We start from the raw sequence: 13,890 nt of genomic DNA on the forward strand, positions 1-13,890 counted from the left end.
GCCTTTGTGGGTCCTCACTTCCTGCAATAAAACAATCACAAGAGTTACTTAAAAAATATTGTCTTTCTAGCTTTATGAAACCAGAAACAGCTCAATAAATGCTATTAACATGCATACAAAATATTCATTTTATGTAATAGGGCAAACACCATGCATTAGAGAACACAACTAAATGGACATTGATTACCCATAAATGTGGGGAGAGAGAACAGCATGGGATCCTGTTTGCCCTTTGATGAAGTTCTATTTCTCACAGTACTCAGAGTTTATGTGGAGCTAAAATGTCCACACAATTGTTGATAAGACCTTCAGCACAAAGGGAAAAATTACACCACAATCGGTCCCACAAAAACTAATCACCAGGCTCGGGCAATCACAAACACTAAAATAGAAAAGATGGTTGTTCCAACTTAAAATTGACACAGCAATGCTGAAAGCCAGCTCTAGTTTTTGGACAGCATCCTATTCAATGAACGCAATCCTTTTAATGAAATAGTCTCAAGAGTTTCCACATTTTTTAGGGTACAATTTTAAGATAGTTAAATGAATCTTTGAAATAACTTGTCTATACTACATTTTCTCGATGGTAGGCGATAAAAACTCTCATGAACCGTATGTACCACCAGCTCTCCCTCACAATTTAGAATAAAATATGTAAAAGTGTGCCATGGGTTGGATTACATTAGGACTGATTTGACAACTTCTTTTTCCTAATAACATACTGGAATTTTTTTCACCTTTCTTATGATCTCATTGAACTACAGATGTCTCATATGGCTTAATTTGTACCTCTTGAACACAGCTAAAAATAATTGGAATGGGGACAATTGCAAAATTGCATTTGACTTTAAAAATTACCAGAAGAGTTAACTAATTCTGCTGTTGAAGCTGAAGAAATCTTAGATTAGTGCCCAGCACATTCCTCAACATTAAGTGGTTTAGTTATTGTTGCTTCTTTTTTAATAATAACAGACACGGCATTATTGTAAGTAGCTTATTATATTTACTGATTATGAAGCAAACATTATGTTAAGTAAGCCAGGAGCTTTATAGATACTATCTCTCTTTCAATTCTCACAATACCTCTTATTTAATAACTATTTTACTGGTGAGAAAAATGAATGTAAGTAATTTGTCAAAGTTACCTGGCTTGGATGTGACAGGACAGGATTTGCAACGGGGCTTGCTTTATTCTAAATCCCATGTACTTAATCACTTTGTTATACTGCATCAGAAAACAGGCAATTCTATTTAGATTCTTTGTATTATGGGGGTTTAGTATGATTTTACATCTTCATTATTTCCCCTAATAGCTCTGTGTACATATTTACTATTTAAATATAATAATTTAAAAGGCAATTTCACTGAGAAGATCATATTGACCATATGGCTGGCATATGAATTACTTGGCCCCTGCTCACCCAGCAATCTAGTGCTCATTAATCAAACATTTAAGTACACACAGAGAATATGTAATGCTGCAAAATCCTCTCTCCTCATTCATCCATTCACCCATTCATTCATTTCATCCTCAAGAAATACTATGTGTAAAGTACCTTGCTATGCATTGAGGAGCTTGTGTATTGCACAATTACTAACTCTCCTCAAAGAGCATCTTTGAGGGCAGGGCAATCAATTAGCATATTCCCTTCTTATTGGCTGTGGGCACCACCCTATTTGAGGGCAGGGCAGTCAATTAGCATATTCCTTTCTTATTGGCTGTGGGCACCTCCATCTTGAGGGAGGGGCAGTCAGTTAGCATATTCCCTCCTTATTAGCTGTGGGTGCCGCCATATTTGCGATGGTGTGAGGGTCAATTAGCATATTCCCTCTTTATTAGATAGGATTGCTTTTAGAGAGGAAGTGAGAGAGAGATACATCAATGATGAGAGAGAATCATTGATTGCACATAGGGAAGGAGTTCACCAAAACCAGAAATACCTGAATGAATCTTCCTTAGGAATTCCTGCACACCCCCCTACTGTATATTGAGTCAAAACCCGGACATGTAACCTGACCAGGAACTGAACCATGACCTTCTCATTCATAGGTCAATGTTCAGCCACTGAACCACACTGGCCAGGCTAGATATTGCTATTTGAGAGGTTAATAAGGAAATATTATTATACTGAATTTTTATTGTAATAATAGAATTTCAAAATAAATAGCTCTCTTTTAATACTCTGAGTCATATTTTGTGCATAGAAAAACATTATTCTGGGAAGAGGTTCATGGACTTCATCAGAATGCCTACGGGGTCTAATGCATGAAGAGTTGAGCTTGAGGCCTAAGTCATTTTTATTTAGACTGAGTAATTTAGGAGAGTGAAGGCTGTATGATAGTCCTCATTACCATTTTCTTCTAGTAGAGAAAGGGCGAGAGGGTAGAATAGGGGAATGTTGAGTATTGAGGTAGGGAGTCCAGCTTCATTAATTTGATGTAAAGGAGGATGAATGGGATTCAGTGCTACACCCTACCAGACCCTTCAGGGTCAGAAGTTACCGAAGGAATTGCACAAGGTTTCATACCTAAACTAGCTTATGTGCACTTGTATGCCTAGCAATGGTCCCTGATATTTTTTCCCCTATAATGTCAAATTCTAATATGAATATTTATTTTCACCATAAAAATGGCTATACAGTTTGGTTCTTTGTAATCAAGATAAATATTGGTTAGTGGATATTAAAGATAGAGTGCATCTTGATTCATATTCATTTAACCTTGATAAGATTGCTGCTTTCTTTGAAATACTTCTAATTTGAGCACATTTATAAGAAAATTGGAAGCTTTCAAAGTTTGAAAATACTTTGTCAGGAGTGCAGAACTAGTAGAAAGACAGTGATTTGACACATTGATTGCTTATACACACAGCATCAATAGTGATCCACATAATATTTTAGTAAAACTCTTGAATTAAAATTATAATTACTTTTTTTTAGGTACAGAGGTACTTACCCTGCTCATAAAAATGTTGGGAAAAGGTATCAGTTTAAGTTAGTGAAACCTGCCAAAAATTTTATTATCTTTTAAGGTAAATCATACAATTAATAAATTATTGCATAATGGTATTATATAAAACTACATTTATTACTTTGTGAAGAATGGTTCAGACTATATTATGCTGAACAGTCTTCACAAATGTGTTATGATGTCTCATCTTCTCAGTCCGTCTTTTTTTTAAATGACATTCCCTGCATTCCCTTCTATTCTTGCCTAGAGAACCTGCTTATCCTATAAGACACAGTGTAAATGTCACTTCCCACAGCAAGTACTCCCTACTCACCATTGACCAAGTGACCCCTCCCTCTGCTGCACATCATCTCTAATGATTCCAGCTTATGCTATGGTGATTGATGTATATTGTCAAATTTCTTATTCTTTTGTAAACTCTGTTGAGACCAGGATAAGTGATTATTATACATTGATTATTTCATTTCTATATAATTGTCCTCAAACATATTTAATACATAAGCGAATGGATTATTATTTTAATAATTAAATAATAACTAGTTAAATCAAGCTATTAAGTAAACCTGCAAATTATTAAATAATTTTAACCTACCCATTAGAAAACTACTACACTATTTCATGTGTCTGGTATAGGTTGGATTTGAAAAGAAAGACTACTTTGCCCGCCTGTTTATTTCTGAAAGACTATGCTCACAAATTCAGCTGTGATAGATTCTCCCAGCTTGCTCCAGGAATATTAGAAAAACAAAACACCAGATTGAGTATCAACAAAGTTGAATTCAGCTTGCCAGCTATGGTTAAATGATTTTTTAAAAGATTGTGTCATAATCTATTGAGGACGTTTTGTAGGAGCTATTAATTTTATTAGAAGGTACTAATAATGTTTTCCCCTTATAGCAGAGATATTTCCATTTCATAGCCCCTTATACATAGAGAAAGGGTTACTTCCTTATCACCATGTGTGCTTTCAGTGTGTGTTGATGTCTTTACAGACAGCAAAATTATACATCTGTTCCTTTAGTGTTCATGGGAATTAGAAAGTACAAACTACTGCTCATAACTCACACTCAAAAGTTGGCTCATAAAACATAGCCTTAAAATTCAGAAGTGCAGCATTGTAGCCAGGCATTATCTTTGATCAGACATTTTCGAAACACAAGAGCAGTGACCAGAATGCTTAGATATTTGCCATAGCTGTCACTCTGTCATGGGTGCCTAGGAAAGAGTGTCCATGACATGATGATCTTCTACTGATGCTTTACTTCATGTGCAGAATTTCAAATGTAAACTACAAGCCCTCTACATTTGTACCCAGATTAAATCATGTTATTTGAAAAGAAAAACTTGAGAAGTACTTATATCAACTTAAGAGACAATAAGCATACATTGTAGAATAAAAAAATGTAACTTTAGAATGACTGGCTTCTGCTATATTTTTTGCTCCTTAGTTATGTGATCCTGGACAAGCATGCCATTTAATGCCTCTGGGTCTCTGCTTATTGTTCTGAAAAGTAGAGCAACTGTGACCATTCTGGAAAATTCACAGAGCTGAGTACCAAATGACATAACAGGTATGGAAAATGTTCTAAGTTGTACTTGTTTTGCAAATATAAGGTTTTCTTCTTCTTCTTTTCATATTTCATGTGTGTAGACCAGGTGGTAAGACACATGTTGGCAAATTCAAGACCTGGGATAAATCCAACTGTTCAGACAACTTTTACTTTTTGATTGAAACTGTGTTTTCTTATTAAAATTTCCATATCAACAGTGATTAAACAAAACTACCTATCATAAATGTTATAGCAGAACCGACTGAAGGGATTATTGAGTAGAGTGGATAAAATAATTGCTCTCTCTTTTTCTCCAACTCTGGTTTCTATTATTCTTGCCAAGTGTTGTTAAAATATTTGCATATTTTTGCACGCAAAGCTTTGTCATCTTTCAATTCCTTTAAAAACTGATAACCAAAATAAAAGGGATGCCAGTATTTATAGATGCAATGAAATATACATTTATAGTAAGGCTGTGTTTACTATAGGGCACCCTAGGCACTTCTGTAGGTGTGTGTACGTGCCGATAAGTTGACTCCGATTCCTGGAGACCCTATGAATGAGTGATGTCCACAATATCATGTCCTCAACAGCCCAGCTCAGTTCCTGTAGATTTATGCCTATGGTTCTTTTATGGAGTCAATCCATCTCATATTTGGCCTTCCTCTTTTCCTGCTGCCTTCTATTTTTCCCCCCAGCATTTTTGTCTTTTCCAAAGAACCCTGCTTCTCATGATGTGCCCAAAGTAGGACACTTTCAGTTCTGTCATTTTTGCCTCCAGTGATGTTTCAAGTTCAATTTGCTCTAGGACCCACTTTGCCTTTCTGGCAGTCCAGGGTAGTTGTAGATACTCCTATAGCAAATAATTATCCTTCAAAGTTTATCAAGAAACCAGATATTTGTCAAAGTAGTACTTTGACAGGACATTAGGTCTGAAATCCGATAGGCACAAAAAATCATACCTTCTGTTAGAAAAAGTAGTCAACTCCTGTAGGCAGAAGAGTTTAGTAATTAAAAGTGTGGGATGCCCTAGCCGGTTTGGCTCAGTGGATAGAGTGTCGGCCTGCGAACTGAAAAGTCCCAGGTTTGATTCCGGTCAAGGGTACATGCCTGGGTTGTGGGCTCGATCCCCAGTGGGGGACTTGCAGGAGGCAACCGATCCATGATTCTCTCTCATCATGGATGTTTCTATCTCTCTCTCCCTCATCTTTCCTCTCTGAAATCAATAAAAAATATACATATTTTTTTTAAAAAAGTGTGGCCTGTATGAGTTCTAGCCCCAACTAAATCAATTAAAAGCTATTTGATATGGACAAGTTACTCCAAGCCAAAGTTTCCTTATCAATAAAATGGGCATAATAACTGTAAAGAGAATTAATAAAGCATATTGGTTTGTGATTGTTTTATCTTATAAAGTCTTTGCCCGGTTTTTATATTAGGGTAATGCTGGCCTCTTAAATATATTGGGAAGTATCTCCTCATGGTCTATTTTTAGGAAGTTTTTTGGATTGTTATAACTTTCTAGATTTTTAAAATAGAATTAATAGTCAGGGAGGCTATCTGGAGTAGCAGTTTTCTCTTTGAAGGCAATTTCAATTACAATCCAACGTCTTCAATGATATATGGATATTCTGGTGTTTTATTTCTTTCAGTGTCTATGTTGGAAATGTATGCCTTTGAAGGATTTGTCCATTTCACTTAAGTTGACTAGATCTAACCACCGATTCAGGCAGTCCAAGGAATTACAAACAAGGTACATACAAAGAAATCCAAATGTAGATACATCTGAGTGAGCCTGCAGAATATCACAAACAAAGAGAAGATCTTAAAGGCTGCAAAAAAGAAAAGACAGAATTTCTACAAAGGAGAGGAAATTAGAGTGATGAGGATCTTTTTAATAAAATAATAGAAGCCAAAAAATGATAGGACACTGAGAGGAAACTACCTATAACCTAGAAATTCTAGAGTCCTATAACCAGTGAAATGACATTTTTAAATGGGGTAAAATAAAAAGTTTTAGATAAACAAAAATGAGTTTGTTGCCCACACACTGTCAGGAAAGGCTAAAGAAAAATGTAAAGGATCCCAGAAATAAGGTCTACAATGGAAGAACAAATGGTGAGTAAATATAAACAAAAATTGATTGTATAAATTAATAACTGTGTCTAATTTCTGGATTTAAGGTTAAACAAGATACAACTAAAATAATAGTTATTAGAATATAAAAGAGAATGTGTGATTAAAGTTAAAGCATTCTAATGCCCATATATTGTTTAGATTGTAGGTAAAAATATTGACTGACTTCAAACTCTGTTAACTTAAATACACATTAAAATTCTCAAATTAACACTAAAATATAGCAATATATTTTATAACTTACAAAACTGTAAAAGGAGAAAATAATACAGAAAAAGGCAAATAGCAATGAAAAATGACAGTAAAAAAAGAAAAATAGAAAGTGCAACATAAAATAGTATAATAAAACCAAATATAGTGGTTAATCTCAATAAATGTAAATGGCCTAAACTCTTCAGTTAAAAAAATCAAACTTGACAGGCTGTTATAAAGAATGTTTATTGAGGATAGTACCTACAACATGCAAGATATTATGGAAGGTAAAGCAAGCATAATTGGGTTGTAGAGAGGTATAAGATACAACCCCTCACATAGGCATGCAAAGACCCTATGCATAATTAACCATCTCTTTATAGGAGGAGGGTCCACCATGACTTTTGTTACATTTCAGCCAGAGTGGATTCTAAAGAATGATAATGGCGCCATTCCTATAGGTTCATGGGCCACAGCAAATCGCACTATGTGTCTCTTGTATTAAAATGAGTAGTTGTAAAATAGAGTAAAGTAAACATTAAGAAGTTAGTTTGAATCAAGAAGAAAACCTCTAAATGGCAGCCTAAAAGATGAGCACCGCTATTGCCTCAACCACACACACCTTATGGAACTCTCTAGCTTCTTACCTTCATGTGTCCTTAACCTTTCATGACCCTCCACTTGGGTACAGTAGTTGGCTAAAGAGAAGTTATTTTAGCGGAGGAGAAGGGACGCCGGAAGATGTGACCATATTAACATTTATACAGACCTTCATAAAATAAGGTCTTAAATTCCATTTTTGTTAATTTATCTTTTCTTGAGGTATAATTGGCATTTAACATTCTATTTGTATACCTTGTGAAATGATCACCACAATAAGTCTAACAATTGTATAGTTAGATATACACCATATATGTATAATTACATTTTTTTCTTGTGATGAGAACCTTTAAGAACTACCCTCTTAGCAACTTTCAGGTATACAATATAGTATGATTAAAGTTTTTTAATAAAATACCTTCTATCTAAAATTGGAGTCCAATGAAGTATAATGCCAGGTGAATTTTGGCTGCTGTCTAGAGCACCGCAAGTATGACAGCCTGTTCTGGAAGATTTTGCTTTCATTTGGTGGAAGAACTATTTCTCTCTTGCCGGAATCACCATTGCACATGTAATAGAGCAGTGCTCTAATCCAGCATGACAAATCCTTTTTTCCTACATAGCCGTGGTCTGAAGGGAAAATGTGTGTCATCCTGGGCAAAAATATAGATAGGTGATTTTTAATAAGACTTGTGCTTTTTATCTTCCGTTATTTAAATGTGCACAGACTGTATCTTCCTGTAATAACTTACTAGAGCTTTCAATCACATCCAGTGAATGCATATCAATACACTGAAGTCTGCTTTAAAGAACTAATCCTGAAGTTTTACTATTATGCAACATAAATATGTCTTTTAAATTACCTTTATTTCCTTTGGGTTTTACAACTCTGTTTTGTATACTTTTTTTTCCCTAAAGCTTTTCTTTACCAAAAATGTTTTTAGTTCATGCCAAACTCTAGTTTAATGTTTAAAGTATAAGATTTAATCAGGTCCGAGCTAAACCTTCCTCAGAAAGGTTTCCCTGACAACTTTATTCATATAGGCTCTTAACTCTAGGCCTCGTCCCTGTCTATACTGTTTTTCACGTTTATTTCCTTCAAACACCTCATCAACATCTAAATTTTTAAATTAATTTATTTTTTAAAGATTTTAGTTCCACAGGAATATAAATTTCTTGCGATCAAGAACATGTCTTTTTTTATTCTATATCGTCAGGACATACATATTCTGTTTTAAATTATACTTTTAAGTTATATTTAAATAACTTAAAAATTTTTAGGTGAAGCCTTCTAAGACTCAAAGGTAATATATTTCAGTTAGATCTGCTGGTCTCGTTCTTCTTAGAATTTACAGAAGTATAGCTTGTGTGTAAGCACATTAGTATTTGGTCTCTGAGTGCTCTAGTTTAGCAGTCCTTCTTTTACGGTATTTTCACTGGGATAGGCTTTCATGTGAAGTGGTGGTTAGAATTTAGAAATTTCCCAGTCTCTCTCCTTTTGTGTTCTCAGAAGTAAAGGCATAATTAAATACGTAACTGTCATACAGCTTATAAAACTTATTTTGCAGAGAAAATATGAAGTTACTTGAGGGTCTTGCCTACAGTGTTTTGAATTAGAATCCTACATTAAATAAAGTTGTTGATTTTTTCTGATGGAAGTAATGAATGGATTGAGACAAGAAGGCACTGGTGCAAAGCACATTTGCAGAAATGTTGAATGACACTGAGGAAAAGAGACATGAAAAATTGAGTTATTGAGTTATACATATTCAAGAACAGTCTAGCACAGTGGTTCTCAACCTTCTGGCCTTTAAATACAGTTCCTCATGTTGTGACCCAACCATAAAATTATTTTCATTGCTACTTCATAACTGTAATGTTTCTACTGTTATGAATCATAATGTAAATATCTGATATGCAGGATGGTCTTAGGCGACCCCTGTGAAAGGGTCGTTCGACCGCCAAAGGGGTCGCGACCCACAGGTTGAGAACTGCTGGTCTAGCACGAAAGTTGGAAAGTTTTTAAAATTTGTTTTTTTAACTTATAGCAGAATCCTCTCTATGGTCATGATCATTAGGGTCCTAGTGTAGAAAGTGAAAGCTGAGGTGCTTCTAAATTCTAGAGTTTGTTATTCTAATAATGCCCAGCTGTACCATAAAAATAACTTTGCTCTGTTTCAAGATGAATTCAAGAAAATAATCTTTCACAAATAATGTTACGCATAATTTATTTTATATGTAAAACAATTTTCTATGTTATTTACCATCACCACAAATAATCATATCCCAAAATATATTATTTGGACCAAGAGCCATAGAGGAAGCTTTTCATGTTGTCATCTGGGGACCCTGCCTCCTTTTTGACTTTTTAGGACTTCAGCGTACCAAGGGGGTCATGTGGATTGTGAAGGTCTTCCAGTATTCCAAATGTTCCCTCTTTCATATTTTAACTTCCTGTATGTTCTCTCAAAGTTCACAAGCCATTCATAAAAAATACTAGGGAAAGGTGAAATCTATGAGCTAGAATATCAACCACTCCTTTACTTACATTGATAAATTGAATTGTGCCCTCTCTTCCCCCCCTCAAAAAAAAAAAAAAGATATGTTCAAGTCCTAAACCCTGGTATCTGTGACTATAATCTTACTTGAAAGTTAGGGTCTTTGTAGATAGAATCAAGTTAAATGAGGTCATCCTGGAGTAGAGTGGTCTCTCAATCCATTATGACTCATGTTCTGATAAGAAAAAGAGCAGAGACATAGACCCATTCAGAGAGAAGGCCATGTGATGACAGAGATTGGAGTGACACATCTACAAACCAAGAAGTGCCAGCCACACAGGAGTTAGAAGAGCCGGGAAGGACCCTCCTTTAGAGTCTTCAGAGAGAACAGTCCCGGTGGCTCCTTGGTTTGGGGCTTTTAGCCTGCAGAACTCTGAGAGAATACGTTTCTGTTGTTTTAAGCCAGCTTTGTGGTCATTTGTTATGGCAGTTGCAGTAAGCTAATACATTGCCCCATCATAGGATTGGGATTACCTGTTTGTTGGTCTATTTCCTGTGCAAAAGGCAGGAGCTGTGTCTCATTCACCTCAGTAACTCCAGTACGAGGACAGGGTGGCACACGGCAGAGTGTTGTTGCTTAGTCCCCGTTCATGGAATGAACAGGAGGGAATGGGGTGATGGTGGCTCTGGGGGACCCTCTAACAATACTAGGTGAAAACTAGTTCCCTTCCCCAAAGAGCAGTAAACAGTATAGATAAGAAGTGCAGAATGTAGTGGAACCAAAAAAGTCATTATGCACATAGTGGGTCACCCTGGTCCATTCAGCTTCCTATGGATTCCTAGTTAAACACAGAAATAGATGACCTTTTGGGGGAACAAAGGGTCAAATCTTCTGCCCACCAGCATAAACAATTTCAAATCTTTTAGAGTATATGAACTCCATATGGTAATATTATGCTTGTATAAATTAATTGTTTTCACAAGGAAGACTCTAGTTGTTAAAAAGGCTTTGATTTCTTTTGGGTAGCTTCTATTTAATATGGCTGAACTATGTGCATTATAAGCCTCTTGGTTTATTAAACAAAGCCCTAAACTCTTAAGATACTCAAACAGCGGTGTTATAATAATATTTAGTTTCTACTAGATAGCTGTGTGATGTTGTGCAACTTATGAAATAATGTATCCTCTATCATGCAGAATTGCTCAGATGGTTAGATATAATGCATGTAGTAATATATACTGCAGGCATTATTGTTATAGTAATAACCTCCACAATCAACCTTACAGATTCTCCTGCTTTTATAAGTATACAACCACTGAAAATTGTTTTCATTTAGCCATTCAATCGTTCGCTTATTCGTTAGCAGTAAATCCATTATCTCCCTCTTGAGATATCTGCCTACCAACTTCCATTGTTCAAAAAAGTCCAGGAGCTCCTTCCATTCAAAAGAAGGGTTACTCCTATTTTCAGACACTAAGCAGACAGCAAAATAATTGATCCATTGTCGCCATCTGCTCCTTCCTCTCCAACAACATGGAAGCGGATGGATGACATAGTATGTGGGATGGTGCTGCTCCATTGCAACAGAAATATTCTTGCTGGACCAGCACCCTAATAGCACCATCATGATGTTCCACAATGAGCACCCAAATTAAAACCCTTTGTATTCCTATTCCCACGCTTGGTTATTGCTCCATAAAACAATTAAACGCAGCTACTATGCCAGGGAGGCTGGTGGGCTCATATCACCTCACCTCCTGTGCACTTTGGTCCTTAGAGATCAGACTTGCTGTCCTTCAAGGACATTCTCAGAATCCTTCTCTGCCAGTGGACTTGGCCAGGCATTGAGGGTGGGAATGTCGCTTCCTGCTGGCAGAGGACTCCAAGAATGTCCATGAAGTCCCTAGCACCTAGATCTGTGCTTGGTCCTTAATAGTTGAAAGGATGAATAAATGAACACATGGATGAATTCACTCAATCAACTCTCACTGATATTGAATCTTATGAAGCATGGCTCAAGTCTTGGGCTTTCCTCTTCTAAATGTCCTCAGCAAATTGATCTCTCTCTTCCCCCAACTCAGCTGTGCACGCTAATGGCCTTTTATGAGACCTGCTCATTTCTGAGTGTGGCACTACACCTTGTTTAGTGTTATTACTAATAGGGACATTTTTTATTTATCTGGAAATTTGACATATGACAAATGTCCCACATTTAATGGTGCCAGGTGACTGCTGCAGTAAAATATGGTTTCAGGAAAGAGAATGTTAGTGTCCTAAAATTTATTAGAGCTTCTAAAATACCAGCAACCCTCAAGCAGCCACATATACACCCAAAAGTTATGAGCATTTGTGGCTAAATTACATGAAAGTTGAGTGACTCATAGCAATGTGGGATGTGAACAGTCCCCTTGTCTAGATACCGCCTTTTACAAAATTCCACTTGGAACCTAGCTTTGATAGGTGCTTAAAACGGGGCTCGATGCTGACAAAATGCTATGGCAAGGCAGCTGAAGGGGCGAGGGCTACGCCCTCCATCTTGCCCCGTATCCTCCCTCTTTGGGCAGCCATGTGTTCCGCAAGGCTTCTTCCCGGAAGCCCAAGCCTCTGCTAGCCACACCCAGGACTTCTTTAAACTAACCAATGACAATCAAGGGAAGTGCGCACCATAGATATGACCACATCCTGTGTAACGAGACACCGACTTGCGCCTGGCCAATCGGCAGGGCCCACAGTCCCCTCTCCTCCCCTTACTCCACCCCCCTATAAAACTCCTCTTCCCACCGGGCTAGCCCTCTCTCTGCCACTTACTGCTGTGCCAGTGAGGAGGGTAGGGGAGCCAAGCCCGGGTTTAAATAAAAGACTCTCTGCTTTTGCATCGGACTCTGCTGGCTCCCGGTGTGGTCTCTTGGGGATCTTGAAATCTGGGCATAACAGCAGCTTTATCAGCTACAGTTTAAAAAAAAGTACACTTTTTCCCCCTGATCATTAATCTTACTCAAACTGCCTCTTCTCCCCATAAATGTTCAACAGGCGCTGGCAAAGAGGTTTCTGCATCGGCTAAGACAGTGGTTGGCAAACTGCAGCTCACGAGCCACATGTGGCTCTTTGGCCCCTTGAGTGTGGCTCTTCCACAAAATACTGACTAGAACTTATGACCATTAATATCCCTCCTGAAATGAGGAGTGTTATGGGTTGGCTCAACGAGATAGACCACTGACTCAGAATTTAAATTTAAAAGCCTTTTATTAAACTGGCCAGCTGACCACAGCACCTATCTCCCCCTCTGGGAGATTCGGAGCATGTGGCCCCGACCAAGTGTGCAGCAAGATCTTTTATTGCCAACTACACAGTGTTAGAAAAAAAAGAAAAAAACAACTACAAAGTGGTTCATCAGCCGTTCCTGGTACTGTCAGGGTAAAAAGTTTACATAAAATTTACGAGCAGGGTCATACCTGGCTGGGTTCAATCATAACACATTGCTTTTTTTAGCGAGATATTTAGCAATTTTTCTCTCCCATGGTCCCTGCCCTTGACATAATCGGTAACTTTTTCCAGGCCGCAGTCCCTCCCCCCAACACATTCAGTAAGTTTCTCATGTTTCATTTCCTCCCCCAGCACAGGAGTATGTGGTTAGTATTGTGTGTTTCAGTGTAGTTAGTATCCACTTTCTAGTGTAATCACCAATGCATGCCTCACATATATTTCTGCCAAAAATTAAAAAAAATTAAAAATGTTACAAATGCATATTGATATCTTTACACAATGTTTCTTTTGATTTTATTTTTTTATGTTTTTATTGATTTTGAGAGAGAGAGGAAGGGAGAAGGATAGAGGGTTAGAAACATCAATGAGAAAGATGAACATCATCGATCGGCTGCCTCCTACAGTCCCCTTCTGGGGATTGAGTCTGCACCCAGGACATATGCTCTGGCTGGGAATCAAA

Source organism: Myotis lucifugus, unplaced genomic scaffold (genome assembly GCF_000147115.1).
Source record: "Myotis lucifugus unplaced genomic scaffold, Myoluc2.0 scaffold_80, whole genome shotgun sequence".
In the NCBI taxonomy this organism is placed as follows: Eukaryota; Metazoa; Chordata; class Mammalia; order Chiroptera; family Vespertilionidae; genus Myotis; species Myotis lucifugus.